Source organism: Delphinapterus leucas, chromosome 11, assembly GCF_059928025.1.
Source record: "Delphinapterus leucas isolate spDelLeu-1000000601 "Yukka" chromosome 11, BTC_Dleu_Yukka2, whole genome shotgun sequence".
In the NCBI taxonomy this organism is placed as follows: Eukaryota; Metazoa; Chordata; class Mammalia; order Artiodactyla; family Monodontidae; genus Delphinapterus; species Delphinapterus leucas.
The window spans coordinates 41,666,892-41,682,949 of NC_143139.1; the positions used below are offsets into that span (position 1 = coordinate 41,666,892).

The 16,058-nt window shown below is 45.4% G+C and overlaps 2 pseudogenes; both read right to left on the reverse strand.

Annotated features, from left to right (window-relative positions):
- Positions 1–1,162: 1,162 nt before the first annotated feature.
- On the reverse strand, positions 1,163–2,628 carry LOC111173718 (dixin pseudogene; annotated as a pseudogene).
- Positions 2,628–12,948, reverse strand: LOC111173717 (thiol S-methyltransferase TMT1A pseudogene; annotated as a pseudogene).
- Between the last annotated feature and the right edge of the window lie 3,110 nt (positions 12,949–16,058).

Consider the following 16,058-nt stretch of genomic DNA (forward strand, 5'->3'; position numbering starts at 1 on the left):
AGAGCTCCTGAATCCAGCTTGTGACGTCCAGAGCCCTGTCTCGGTTCCCCGAGAGCCTCTCTTCTTCATCTAGATATCAGTGATCTCCAATGAAGACCCAGATGAACTTTCTCTAGGCTTTGGTGAATATCTGAGATGTGGAAATTCCTACTTTGAACCCTCTCTCCTATACCCGTGACTCTGGGCAGGGGGTCTGCCCTTCCCTGTCTCTGTAAACTTTGACCGTTCAGCACAATGGACAGTGGCCATGTGTTGGGTGAGCTTAGGTGGAGATGAGCATCTCTCTTTTTTTTTTTTTTTTTTTGCGGTACGCGGGCCTCTCACTGTTGTGGCCTCTCCCGTTCCGGACGCGCAGGCTCAGTGGCCATGGCTCATGGGCCCAGCTGCTCCGCGGTGTGTGGGATCTTCCCGGACCGGGGCACGAACCCGTGTCCCCTGCATCGGCAGGCAGACTCCCAACCACTGCGCCACCAGGGAAGCCCGAGATGAGCATCTCTTGCAACATTCAATATATATATATATTTTTTCTTACTTAATTATGGTTTTAGCGTAGTATATAGCACAATATGGGCAGCCCTTTTTCAATCCATTCAACAATTCAGCACCATCCATGTCCAGTCCAAAAAATTCCTGAAGAGTGGGCTTTCATCCTTGGTACCGCCTTACGAGTTATTCTTGGTTTGCAATAGCTGCAAAGAAGCAAAAAAGCTGGTACCTTCACCTTGTCTGTGAGTACAAATGCTGGCGCTCTGATTGCTGCAACCACTGAGGCCAAATAAAATAACACTGTAACACACAGGAGTGATACATCCAGTTCCCAGGTTCCAGATAAGAGCAGCCATGCCCATATAGGAGGGGATCACCCATCCCCATTGGTTAAGGCCTTCGGTTTGTTGCCCTCAGAGTAGAATAAAACACTGTGTTCCCACGGACAAGGAACTCCACAAGAACCCATGGTCTACTTTTGGACACGGACTTTAAGGACCACACGTGCCAGGCACTTCTAGAAACAGGACTGGCTGCGGCGGTCACAGTTGGAGAAGCTTCTGTTTTGGCAGCACAAACTAAAAACTTCTTAGTGTATTCTGGTTTTAGTCTCCTCTCCTGAGTGAAGCAGCCAGGGATTGCCAAGTTCCACAAGCCCTCAATCTAATGCTCAGCATTAATTCTCTCCATGGTCTTCTTATAGCCAGGCTACAATTTTCCCTTCCCATCCAGGGATGGCATCATCATCGTGGAAAGCCTCCTCCTTGACAGTGCCAAACTCGGGATCCAGTGCTTTGACGTGATACCGATGATTTCCCTCCCGGTCAACAGCTGCTTTTAAATCCTTCAGTGTCACCTCCCCCACCCTCTTCGGTATATTGACCATGAAGGGCGTAAGTGGTCGGCCAGTGAAATAGAGCACCTTCGTGCAGGCGCTGCTGACAGCTGGAGAGCTCTGTGAGTGAGGCAACTTTGAATGCGGGGGCCAGGACTCCCGGCATCCACTACCTGCTTGAGTTCTGGGTGACTTGCCCCGAACCCTTCTGTCCTGTCTCCTCTGGGTCTCCATGGCGCGTGGGCGCTCCATGAGGCCGGAGATGCCCTGCTCCAAGCTGTCGATGGTGTGGTGCTGAGGGTCGTGGCCACTGAAGCTGTTGCGTAGGCTGCAGAGGGCATCCCGAACGAGCTGCAGGTCGCTGCTCCCTCTGTGAGTGACTGAAGCAGCGCCTTTTCCTGCCACTGGAAGGAGAAAGCCATTGCTTTGAGGGCTGTGACTGCTGCAGTGGGTCACCTCCTCTGCCTCTCTTTTCACACAGTGAGTCAAAGGCTTTGTCTTTGTGTTCTTTGTGTTCCAGCTCCCGCTTCAGATCCACCTGCTGGTAAATGGCCTCAGAGAGTTTCCGAAGTGCTTCCTCCAGCTTGGCCTGGTACAGCTTCAGGAGGCGGTCCTTCTGCCCCAGTTCTTTTTTATATTCTCCTGAGAGCCGATTCCTCTCGTCTAGCTTCCTCTGCAGATCCACGTTCTGGTTGTGCAGCTCATCTTCGTCCATATTTGCCCTCAGCAGTTCTTGTCTGAGCTGAAGGGCGGACGTGTCCTGCTGAGTCAGCCTCTGCTGCAAGGCATCCTTTACCCCCTGGAAATTTCTGGCTTCTTGTTTATACTTCAGCAGCTCCTTCTTTAGGTCCTGATTCTCCTCCATACTCTGATCCAGACGACTTTGGATTGACTCCTGGTTCACAGAGGGCCAAGGGCCTCTCCCGTTCATCTTCGGGTAAGGATCCATTGAGCAGTAAGGCCTGTAATCCTGATGTCATTCTCCTGGCTTCTTCCTTTTCTTTTTCCAAATGTCCTTGTTGTTCCAACAGCTGTTCTTCCCATGAAGTCTCCAGATAGGGCCGGGAGCTGCCTGGTCTCCAGTCCCGGGATAATGGAGAGTCTGTCTCCTCTGTTTTGTTCTCTATTCCTTCAGAGGGAATAATCACTAAATCTGCCTTCTCCTCCAACTGGGTTATAATGGAGTCACTCTTTGCACTGTGGATAGGACTGGGGGAAGTCAGGCATTTGACTTGCGTCCCTCCCCTGGTCCCCCTCGTGGCTCCGGCTTCAGCAAGTTGGCTTCCCGGGGTGAAGTGGGAGGCTGAAAGTCACAGCGCTCCCCAATTTGGGCATGTCTCCCCGCGCTGAGGCCCGAAGAACGACTCCACGGGCAGGCCAACTACCAGAGCCGCTCGCCCCGGTGCCGAGAGGGAGGAGGGAGGACAGAGAAGCAGGCATCTCGGCCCCAGGGACGGGGATGCTCCCAGCTCTGAGGCGCGCTGTCCTGGCAACTCAGCCACTGCAGCAGCCCGGCCTCGGCGGAAGCCGCCTCCCCTCGCAGGCTGCGGTCCCCGGCAGCGGCATCGTGGTCTCCGCGGCCGCGCGGCTCCGGGCGTGCCCACGGGCGCGGGCATTTAAACCCATCTCCGACCCACCGGAGAAAACCGACATTCAATATTTTCACTACATTGTGCACATCCCCCGTGCCTGGCTTCTTATCGCTAGGAGCCATTGCTTCTTTGAAGCTGGGAACTTACTGGTTTCTAAGGGCATCTAACTATGGCTTACCCATCTCTCAGTAACTAAACACACTCCAGACATTCACATACAACACGTGATTTGGGATGAGATGCCTCAGAGAGCCTTTGCAGGTGGAAAAATGGAGGGAAGTTGTGTGGTGATGGGACTTATCTCTGCCACCTAGACATGCAATAAAAAGTCCATTAAATCTCTCTCTCTCTCTCTCTCTCTCTCTCTCTCTCTCACACACACACACACACACAGAGAAACAAAGCATTCACTGAGCACTGGCTGTGGCCCAGCCCTTATTAGGGACTGGGAAAGAGTGGATAAAACAGTGCCACTTGAGGCTGACTTTGCACAGCTCTCGCCTATAGCAGCTCATATTCACACAGAGGAGATATGCATCGACAAACATTTATTTCTTTTCCATTCTTGAAATTTGCAGAACTCTCTCAGGGAAAACACTAAACCTATTAAAATATGCAAAAAATGAAGCAGCAACTTTGCTGGGTAGCAAAAACCCCAAACCTCACAATCCCTCAGTGACTGGAGGCTGGGACACCTGCTTCAAAGGCAGCCCTTCCCTGGTTCCCCTGTCTACTGCACCAGCAGGGTCCTGCCCACTGCTGCTGGGGACACAACGCTGGGGAATGGCATAGAGGTCCAAGGACAACAAAGTTTGGTGACTTTTTATGGATTAAATATATATTTATTGGGACTTCCCTGGTGGTGCAGTGGTTAAGAATCTGCCTGCCAATGCAGGGGACACAGGTTCAAGCCCTGGTGTGGGACAATCCCACATGCCACAGAGCAACGAAGCCCGTGCGCCACAACTACTGAGCCTGTGCTCTAGAGCCCGCGAGCCACAGCTACTGAGCCCGTGTGCTACAACTACTGAAGTCCACGCGCCTAGAGCCCGTGCTCCACAACAAGAGAAGCCACCGCAATGAGAAGCCCATGCACCGCAATGAAGAGTAGCCCCTGCTCACCGCAACTAGAGAAAGCCCGCATGCAGCAACGAAGACCCAACGTAGCCAAAAATAAATAATAAATAAAATAAATAAAATTGAAAAAAAATCACTTTGTGGAAAGACACTTTGGGACCATGTAAATATCCTGATCCTCACCAAACTTCCTCCACGAGCATCGTTGATGTTTCTTGGTTTAATTATTACTATGATTGTTGACAAATCCAAGATTACTTCTACATTTATTAGTTGGCATCTTCTGTAGGGGAAAAAAAAACCCTTTCTCTACTCCACATTTATTTATTTATTTATCTATCTATCTATCTATTTATTTATTTATATTGGTATAGACTCAGGGATCCCTATTTTATTTATTATTTATCTTGAGGCTCAGATTATCTCAGCTTTGGCCAGTGGGAACCCCTTCAAGCTGGCTTCTGTGTCCTTTTGATATAGTCCCTCCATCCTTTAAGCACTTCCCAACTTTCTGGAACGAGATAGTCCTGACTCATCTTGTGATTTATCTGTCCCAGCCCTAGAATTTGTCATTTCTCAGTGGCAAATTAGTTTCTTTTAGTGGAGGATGGTATCTAGAAACCAAGATCTGGGCAGTAGGTATGCTTACAGCTTTTGAAACGTTGTCAGTGATTTTCTGACTCTTAAGCCAGGAACAGAATGTTACCTTCAAGCTTTAACCTTCTGGACTAGTGACTGCAAAACCTGTTCAGGTGGTGGGCAACATGGACATAATGAGACTTTTTTTTTTTTTTTTTTTTTTTTGCGGTACGCGGGCCTCTCACTGCTGTGGCCTCTCCCGTTGCGGAGCACAGGCTCCGGATGCGCAGGCTCAGCGGCCATGGCTCATGGGCCCAGCCGCTCCGTGGCATGTGGGATCTTCCCGGACTGGGGCATGAACCTGTGTCCCCTGCATCGGCAGGCGGACTCTCAACCACTGCGCCACCAGGGAAGCCCCTGGCTTTTTCTTGACAGGTTTCAAATAAGAAGTGTCTAGCTAGGCTGAGGAATTGCTGACCGGAGAAATTCCAGCTAGAATGTTTGGCTGCTGTATGTTCCATGAAGTTAAGGGCATCTCCTGGAGATGGGAATCTATTTTAAATAGTGTGTCTTCATAAATTCACACAAATATTTTGTCTGTTTGATGCATTAAATGGCCAAAGAACAACTTTCATTGGAACTCTATTAAACCAACATCAGTGAGCACCCACTGGGGGTCAGATGCTGGATTAGACAGTGGGGAAATTTGACAGAGCGTCACCTGTCCTTACTCCGGCAGGTCCCACTGTCTACCTGGGGGAGTCACCTGTGGAAAGAAATAAATATGGCAGATTGAACACACATATTTACTCTCCGAAACTCACAAAAACTGCAGTGAAGTTTGTTTGGATAAAAATACAGTTGGTTGTTTTGAAAATGAGAATTCATTTCAACATGATTGATATATTATGGAACGATTTGAGCCTAATGTGAATTTCACATTTGCTTTTGCACAATTTTATATGTAAGGCACATGGGTGAATGTGGATCACTGAGCCACGTAGAAATACACAAAACGCACACAACTCAAACAACTACCACCTGTTTCAGTTCACAACCCACACCCATCCACATTAGCTGTTACAACTTTCCATCAAATTTCAGGTAACCCTCCTCCTGCTAATAACATACAACTCACAAGAACTTCACAATAACTCAAGCTGCAACCTTTCCGGTGCCCATGTCCACAAGCAAATGTCAAGTCTTTTTCCAGGTAAAACGCTTTATTTATTGTAGTTGTTATGTATTTCTTAGCCATTTAATATGTGTAAAACTGTGCTACTGTTTTTATTAGGCTCCTATCTTTTTAACGAGTCACTGATGACATTTTTGAGTATTGTGTCCCTAACCCCTTTTCCCCTCCATAAGCTCTGTGGTTTTGTTGCATGATTTTGCACAGTATGGTGATAAAAAAAAAACTTTTGTTTAAATTGACGTATAGTTGATGTACACATAGTACTGTGATTTTCAGGAATGTGTATATCATGTTATAGCAGAGCTGTTGTGTGTAAGACAAAGAGAACAGCAAGGGTTAAGGCAGAACACTTCTGGAAGCTAGAAAGTAGAACAAGTTGTAACTAACTGTGAGCTAATAGAAAAATAAATATATTGATCTCTGCCCCCCAACCTCCCATTCCTGGCACAGAGCTCCTAAAACCCTCATAACTCCCTAAGTGATAAGAGCCTTAGGAGCATCTTTTGTTCTAATATTTGGTCTTTGACCCTGTCTCTGACACAGGGCTGCTAAAACCCTTGTAAATTCCTAAGTGATAAGAGCCTTAGGAGCATCTTTTGTTCTTTTCAGGAGGCTCTGGGTGAGCTCCAGGATGGCAATCCATGAACAGAAGCTTGGAATTTTTATCTCCACTGCCCCCCCCCCACATCTTCCAGAGACGGGAGAGGGGTTGGAAATGGAGTTAATAATTGATCACACCTATGTGAGGAAGCCTCCATAAAATCCCAAGAGAAGGGCATTTGGAGAGCTTCTAAATTTCTGAAAACATCCATGGATGGGGCTGGGGGAGTGATGCAACCCAACTCCATGGGGACAGAAACTCTTGCTCCTGGGACCCTCCCACACCTTGCCCCATGTATTTCTCATCTGGCTGTCCACTGTATCCTTTATCATATCCTTTAATAAACTGGTTAACATAAATATTTCCCTGAGTTCTGTGAGTCACTCTAGCAAATTAATGGAACCTGAGGAAGGGGTCGTGGGAACCTCAGATTTATAGCAAATCAACCAGAAGCACACCTGACCACCTGGACTTGTGACTGGTGGCTGAAGGGAGGGGGCAATTTTGTGGGACTGAGCCCTTAATCTGTGGGACCTGACCCTATCTCTAGGTGGATAAGTTCCAGAGTGGAGTAAATTGTAGGACATCTGGATGGTGTTGCAGAATTGCTTGGTGTGGAGAAAACTTCCCGTACATTTGGCCACCAGAAGTGTCAGAAGTGAAGTGTTCTGTGTGAGTAGTAAAGGAGACACATGGGAGGAGAACTCCAGGTTTTTAAATACACTATCTTAGACCCAAGAAAGTTGACTCTTAAGCCAGCTGGGAGAAAGAAGGCATCTACAGAGAGAGCGCTTCAGAAATCTGCATGGATTCTCCTTGGGTCTATGGTTGAGTAACCAGTCTTGTATGCATAGAATGATACTCCATGAGGTTAGGCAAAGAATGACTGGGGAGTTGTAAGCTGAACGATTTTCAGAGCTCATTCAAGTTAGAACCAATCAGAGAGGAGAGTCCTTAATAAACACCCATGGCACTCAGCAGAGACCCCAGAAGGATCATGTGCTAGTGGAAAGCCCAAGGTAGTCCAGAGTAAAGACTACTCTGAACTTACCCTAACAGAGCTTAACGCTGGGGGACTTAAGATACCTAATTCCAAGACTTAATATAAAGCTACTGTAATTAAGACAGTATGATATTGGCAAAAGGATAGACACATAGACCAATGGAATGGAATAGAATCTAAAAATAGACCCACACATATATGGTCAATTGATATTTGACAAAGACAAAAAGGCAATTCCATGGAGAAAGAATAGTCTTTTCAACAAAGGGTCCTGGAAGAACTGGGTATCCATTAAAAAAAAAAAGAATTTGATGCATTACACAAGAACGAACTATAAATGGATCATAGACATTAACATAAAAGGTAAAACTATATAACTTCCAAAAGAAAGCATAAGAGAAAATCTTTACAATTTTGGGGTAGAGAGAGAGTTATTTGCTAAGACACAAAAAGCATGAAGCATAAAAGAAAACATTTGATAAACCAGACTTCATCAAAATAAAACCTTTTGCTTTTCAAAAGACATCATTAAGTAAATGAAAAGTCAAGTCAGCCTGGTAGAAAATATTCATAGTTTATATATTTGACAACGAACTTGAATGTAGAATACAGAAAGAACACTTACAACTTGGTAAGAAGACAAATAGCCCAGTTTAAAAATGGGTAGATTATTTGATCATACACATCACAGAATAAGATGCATGAATGGCTGGTAAGCACATGAAAATATGCTTAATGTTATTAATTATTAGGGAAATCAAATTAAAACCACAGTGAGATCCACCAAACCCCCATTAGAATTATTGATAATATCAAGTATTAGTGAGTGTGTGGAGCAACTAGAATGTTCATGTGTTGATGGTAGAAAAGTAAAATTGCATAACCACTTTGGAAAATCACATTGCAGTTTCTTATAAAGTTAAACATATATTTACTTATGACCCAGCAACTCCATTTCTAGGTATTTATTTACCCAAGGGAAATGAAAATGTATGTCCATAAAAACTGCATGTAGAAGAGCTTTCATATCAGGTATTCAATATAGCCCCAAATGGGAAAGAACTCAAATGTCCATAAAAGGTATGGATTGTGCTATATTCATGTGATGGAGTGCTACTCAGCGATAAAAAGAAATGAAGTCTTACCCATGCAACAGCATGGATGAATCTCAAAAAATTTATGTTGAGCAAAAAAGCTAGACACTAAAGAGTACTTACTGTATAATTCTATTTATATGAAATTCTAGAAGAGACATCTATTCTATAGTGACAGAAAAGAGATGAGTGTTTGCTTGGGGACTAGGGTTGTGGGCATTGATTATAAAGAGGCACAAGGAGATCCTTTGCGGGTAATGGGTATGTTCTATATCTTTATTTTGGTGGTGGCTACACGAGTGTATACCTTTACCAAAACAGATCCAACTGTACACTTAAAATGGATGCATTTTATTGTATGCAAATTGTACTTCAATAAAATTGATTTAAAAAATCTAGAAGATTGGTTGAAATCTATTTATGAGCCAGTGGACCTTGGAATCCCCTCCCCTCCTCAGAACAGCCAGACACTGTTCCTCCCCACCTCCACAGAGGACTTCAGTTTTATTCTCTGGAGTTGGTTAAACAGAGGGTCTTTATAACAAGGCACAGTGGGGCATAGACACCTTACTGAAAAGATGGTGAATGAAGTAAAGTTTACAAGCAAGTGCTGAGACCCCCAGCCCTCTTCTCTCATTTGTTTTCCAGAATGATAGAAGTCAGACTTACAGATTCCAGGAAGGGGTTTGGAAGATTTTTCTGACCAGCTGCAAAGGAAAGACCCAGAACACTGTTACTGGAATCTCTCCATGTGAATAGCTTAGCTAGCTCACTCTACAGAGAGCTTAGCATTGACATGCTTCATGCATGCTCATGGAGCTGTTAGTGCTGCCTCTGGAAATGTGAGTAATCAGTCACGGACCGAGAGTCATCTGAGAAGAGCCTCCAACATAAAAACTGAAGCTCAGAAAACAAACAGGAAAAAAAATCTGGAGGAAGCAGAGACTAACTAGGGAGATGAAAATATTAAAACTAAAAATCTCCCTTTTATTAATATTTTCAAAGAAAAAGAGAAGATAGATTATTCTTGAAACAAGAACAGGATACAATAAAAAAAATGCCTAGTTAGAAAAAAAAATCAGCCCTTGGAAATATAAAAACTATGATAGCAGAAATGAAAACTTGTGTAAATTACTTTGAAAAGAATATGAAGGAAGTCTAGAAAATAGAGAAAAAGGGTAAAGATAAGGGAAATAGGACATCAAAGATAAGAAAGTTAGGGAACCAGTTCAAAGAGGTCCAGCATTTAAGTAAGAAGAATCCCAGAAAGAGAGAACAAGGAAAATATAAGGGGAGGGAAAAAAAAGAAAGAATCCCAGAAAAACTTCCAGAACTGAAGGACATAAGTTTGCAGGTTGAAATGGACCACTAAATCTCCAACAGATAACAAATCATTTTACTGGGAACAGAGAAGACTCTACAAACTTACAGAGAGGAGAAAAAAGTTTCATAAACAGAATCTAGAATCAGAATGACTTCAAACTTGTCAGCAGTAGTATTAGCAGCCAGAAGACAATGAAAACCATAAAAATTTTGAGGGAAAACATTTTCCAACTCAGAATTCTATAGCTGTACAAACTATGAATTAGTTTGAGCCCGTGTCCCCTGCATCGGCAGGCGGACTCTCAACCACTGCGCCACCAGGGAAGCCCTCAATTACTTTTGAGTATAAAGAATATTCAGACATGCATTTTATCAACACATTTACCTCACCTTTCTCAGAAAGCTGGAGGATATGCTCTATCAAAACTAAGGGGTAAACTAAGAAAGAGGAAGAGATAGAATGCAGGAAACAGGGATTCAAGTGCAAGAGAGAAAATAAGGGGTCCATCCATCTTTCGATCTATCTATATCTGGGGCATACTGGGAAAATGGTGGCTGAAGTGGGGAAGGGAGACTTTCTTTTTCCCATTGTCCTGCTGGGATACTCAACCAATAGGATAAAAAGCTAAGCAGCTAGGGCTTCCCTGGTGGCGCAGTGGTTGAGAGTCCGCCTGCCGATGCAGGGGACACGGGTTCGTGCCCCGGTCCGGGAGGATCCCACATGCCGTGGAGCGGCTGGGCCCGTGAGCCATGGCCGCTGAGCCTGCGCGTCCGGAGCCTGTGCTCCGCAACGGGAGAGGCCACAACAGTGAGAGGCCCGCGTACCGGAAAAAAAAAAAAAAAAGCTAACCAGCTAATGAGTGGTTGGGGGAGGTTTGGTTTCTTGCTGGACCCTGGACCCCAGAGGAGATGCATCAGAAGCTTTCTTAGAACACTAGACCCTGGTGAAATTTCAGAACTTAAAAAAAAAAAAAAAAAAAAAAGAGTGAAAATCCTAAAAACGCCCAGACATAAAACAATCAAAAACAGGTTATCTGAAAAGGAAAGAGAATTATACTGGCACTGAAGTTATCGTCTGCAACTTGGAAAGCCCGAGGGCCATGGGAAAGACTCACAGCTTCCGGGGGAGGAATCTTGGCCAGAATATTGTTAAAGTATTAGGGTAGAAGGCAGACATTCTCAGATCTGCAAGATCCATGAACCATTTCTCAGGAACCTATTCAAGAAGGTAGTTAAGACAAATGAAAATTAAATTTGAATGAAAACAGAGACATCTCGAGATAAAAGAAGACCAAAAGCATATCAAGCAGTGGAGAGCAATAAATCTAGTAAAATCTATAGCAAGTAAATGGATGATGATAAACTGACTTTTAACTATGTTATAAATCAGAAAAGATCTTTGAAATAGAAGACAAGGGGAAAAATCCTTAGCAGGAAGTTGAACTTAAAATGACAGATTATTTCAACCAATCCCAGGAGATGGGATAGAGAGATGATGGTGTTGAGAGGAAAGAGGGGATGGGGGTTTGGAAATAAAAAACAAAATAGGTGGAGGGTGTCACATGACTATATACTTTTGGTATGTTGATGGGGAAGTACTGGTTCAAATATAACTTGAAATCCGAAAGTAATTATTAGTAAACTTGAGATAGATAGAAAAACTGCCAAACACCAGAGAGGAGAAACATGAATTAAAAAAAGAAAAAACCATAAGGACACCCACTAACATAGTGACTAACAGGGACAGGTAAGGGGACTGGGATTTAAGGAAGTGAAGGGAGAACTTTCATTTTTCCCTCTATGTTCTTCTCGAATTTTTGAATTCTTTTAAACAAGTAAGACACATTGATTAATTGCCTTTATAATTAAAGACAATGACGTAAGGAACTCTGAAAAGTTAACAGAGGTCAAAGATGCAAGGTGATATCATCTGCAATGTCGTTGGAGAACTGCTCTGCCCTGACTCTCCCTTTCTTTCCCAGCATAGTTGTTCATTTTCTACAAATGATTAATGACTGTTGCTTGAGGAAAGGGCTAGAGAATGGTATGTAGATAACTCCTGAGGCCCCAAGGTGAAAAATGAAGAATATATGCCATAAATGAAGACGACTATCTGTGCACTTAACGCGTTCTCATTTGTTGCAGAAGGGAGACGCTCTGGCAGCCCTCCGGGAGATTCAGTGCTCTCATCGTTAGAAAATTGGAGTCTGTGATGGGACTTAGGTGACCCCAGGTTGGAAGCCACTAGAGGGATGGCTTGGTGAGATCTCTGGCCTAGGTCTTCTTAACCTAGAAGTTAGGGCACCTGGATTTTTGTTGTGTCTCTGCCATTTTTATGAGCCATCTGTCTTTGTGCGAGTCATTTAACCTCTCTGAGGCTCATTTCTCACACCGGAAAGACAGTGCTGCTACAGAGTCAGCATTCTTTAAATGTTTGTTGAATAGATCAATGATCAAAGGAATGAATGAAGTGGCTTGTCTAAGGCCCGTGGGAGCCGTACCTGAAGCCCACAGGCGTCTGTGCAGCCCGATGCTCTAGCAGCTTAACACGCAGTGAAGGTGGTCCCTCCCTACTCACGCCCCGCACTCACCGGCCTCCGCACTCTGCACACATCCTGGAGGATCTGCTCCTGGTTCTTCACGGAGCACAGGACCAGTGTGCAGACCACCACATCCATGGAGTCGTCGGCCACCTGGTGCAGGTCCTCCCCGGCAGCTACCAGGAAGTGCTCAAACTGCAGGTGTCGGTTCTCAGCAATGCTCTTGATCAAGAACTTCTCAAATTTGGGGTTGGGATCAATACAGGTCACCCGGCATCCAGGTGGGTAGAACTTGAAGTTGGGCCCTGTGCTGCAGCCCAGCTCCAGCAGGGAGAGCTTCCCGGAGGGGCCTGCGAACTCCTGTAGATTGCTGAGGAGCTCCTGCTTCTTGCTCGCCATCTGTTCGTTGTACATCACAGTAAACCTTGCCAAGAAGTAGGGGAGCGATTTTTTGCATATCCGGTTCCGCAAGCCCAGGAAGTCCAGCAGGTACATGGGAAATGCCAGGATGCAGACGGAAAGAAAGAGAGGGTGGGTGAGGACTGCCATGGGCAGCGTGCAGGAAAGAGAGCCATGGGGACGGGTGGAGGAATGGGAGCGGGGTGGGGGGTGGCGCCACCCCCTCGGGGAATGGAACACCCTGTAAACCCCCCAGTAGCACCAAGTCGTCAAATGAAGGACACATCAAGGGAAGTGGTGTCTCAAGTCTCAACCTCCTTGGGCTCCTACCAGAAAAGACATGGTAGGAATCGCCGCGGGCAGGTGCTCCAACTCCCGCTTACTGAGCCCTTAAGTACATTTTCCACATTACCTTCTTCAATGCTTAAAAGGACTCATGAGACAGACACTCTTAATCCCCCATTTTACAGAAGGAGAAACTGAGTCTCACAGAAGGTAGCTGCAAGGTCGTGTAGCTGGGAAGCGCAGCCGAGTCAGAGTCCCCATCTTTCACCTGGAGCTGCCTGGTTTCCTTGGAGACTGCCGATCTCCTTTAGGGAGAGTCACCGCCACGCGGACTGAGATCAGAGAAAGTGCGTGCATAGGATGATTGGGTAGAGCATTTGGTGAGGAGAGCCCCAGAGAATGTTCTGGAAGCAGAAATAGCCATTCTCTTAGAGCCTAGAAACGTCTCTGAACTAGCCTGCTCTGCCCACACCTTGGAATATCTAGATCCTCGTCCACCCTTAGCTGATTCCTGCCATAGACGAGGGCGTTTGTCCTCTACGCCAGGGCTGGATACCGCGCAGCCCACTCTTAAATCCATCTTCCACCTCCACCCGCCTCGCTCCCTTAATTAGCTCCGCCCCCCTCTCATACTTAACATCTCTCTTTGCGGCCCTTCTCCTTCTCCTCTGCCAATCTGCCTGCTCAAGTCTCTTATCCTACAATAATCCTTTCCTTGAGTTTTCTTTCCTTTCAAGCTAATTTCCCGTCTCGCTTCCTCTTACTGCCAAGGCTCCGTTAGAAATTGTGTTCAGCGCTCACAGTTTCCGCGTCCTTACCTCATTCAGACCTCAGCCCACTGACATTCGGCTTCTACCCCTACAGCGCCGATGAACGTGCATGCAGACAAATGGAAGGCCGTCAGAGGGAGGGGAGGGACAGGGGAGAAGGAGAGGGTGACTGTACTAGGGAGTGGTGGCCACGGAATGGAAGCCTGTATCTGAGGAGGTGCGGGACGCTGGCATCCAGGGCGCAGGTGGAGAGACAATCTGTCCTCAGAGCCTGGAGGCAGAGAGAAAAGATGGGTGCGGAGGTAAGTTCAGGTGGGGGAAAGAAGATAAGAGAGTTCCTTTTTTTTTTTTTTTTTTTACATCTTTATTGGAGTATAATTGCTTTACAATGGTGTGTTAGTTTCTGCTTTATAACAAAGTGAATCAGTTATACATATACATACGTTCCCATATCTCCTCCCTCTTGCATCTCCCTACCTCCCACCCTCCCTATCCCACCCCTCTAGGTGGTCATAAAGCACCGAGCTGATCTCCCTGTGCTATGCGACTACTTCCCACTAGCTATCTATTTTACGTTTGGCAGTGTATATATGTCCATGCCACTCTCTCGCTTTGTCACAGCTTACCCTTCCCCCTCCCCACATCCTCAAGCCCATTCTCTAGTAGGTCTGTGTCTTTATTCCCGTATATATGGTAAGAGAGTTTTTAACCAGAGGGCTTTGATTTTCTCAGTGAAGAAGAAGGCTATGATCTATTGCTGAGAACGAGGGTGTAGGGTACAGGGTTGGCGATAGGAAGAGAGTAAAGAAACTTTGCAGCAGCAACCAGGGGGACTGGGAGAAATTGCTGACCAAAGGCAGAGAGAAGCCTTTAGTAGCAAAGAGGATGCAGGTGAGCCTGGGGACTGTGAGTCAGTGGTGACACCGGATCTTGAAGATATGGTTTCCTTCACGAGGCATTGCAGTTTAGAGCAGAGAAGGTCAGCATTTAGGCTAAACAGGGCTGGGGGTCTATCCAGGTGTAGGAGACTGAAGGGTAGGGGCCAGAGAAGGAGGGGTACAAGGAGTCCAAGCTGGAAAGAAAGTGTGAAGGAGGGTAGGGGGGTTAGAAAATGGAATGATTGGGTTCAGGACTGGACAAGCTGGTGTGGCTGAAGAACCCAACTGCTGAAAGTCAGAGAGTTATGAATGGTACCGTGGTGTGAGATCAGAGTTTGAAACTTCAGAGACGAACCAGTTTAGGGTCTAGAGAGGGGACAAGGGCAGAGACAAGAGAAAAAGGATGAATGTGAAAGTCACTGGAACTGAGGAGCTAAGGAATGATCAGGCTAAGATGCTGAGTGGGTCACGTGCCTGGAGATGAGGGTGCCAGGGTGAAGAGGATCACACAGGACCAGGTGCCAGAGTCCCTGGTGAGTGTGAGGGAGTGGCCAGGGGATTAGGAGGTGACTGTGGGGCCCACAGGGACCAGCCACAGGGGAGGGGATGGACGTGGTATAGCATGAGCCTCCTGGGACATTTTAAAAAGTACAGTGATTTTGTACAATCAATATATAAAGGTAAAATTTCAATCAGTATATAAAGGCTTTTTTTTTCAATAGATAGCATTCCTCTGAATGTATGTAGCCCAGTGCATTGAATCACATCCCACTGATGGGCATTTATGTTGTTTCCTGTTTTTCTCTAGTATAAAATAATGGAGGTACAGACCACATGTATGTGTGCACTTTTGGTGAGAACATCTGTAGGATAAGTTCGTGGCAGTGAATGTACTTGATCAAGGACAAGTGTATTCATTTTATTTGTTTTGTTTATTGAGGTAAAGGCAAATGTCTTTAATTTTGATAGCTATTGCCAACTTGCCCTCTAAAGAAGATGCGCCAATAGATGACCCCGCGCACAAAGGACAGAACTTTCTGTTACCCACACACTTTCCAACACTGTTAGCAAACTAGTCTTTGATAATCTGACAGGTGCAAATGGCTTTTTATTGCTATTATGTGGCATTTCTTTAATTTGAATGAAGTTGAGTATTTTTTTTTCATATTTACTATTTGATTTTGTTTCTTTCTTTTCTTTTTTAATAAGTTACCTAGTAGTTCAAACTGCCAAGTTTCAAATCCTGGCTTTTCTACGTACTAGCTGTGTGACCACGGGCCATTTACTTAAATTCGTTGTGTTTCAATTTCTTCTTAAAATGAGATAATAACGTACACTATGCGAAGTGCTTAGAACAGGGCCAGGCACATGCTAAGTAAGTACTCTATAAGCATTGGCTGA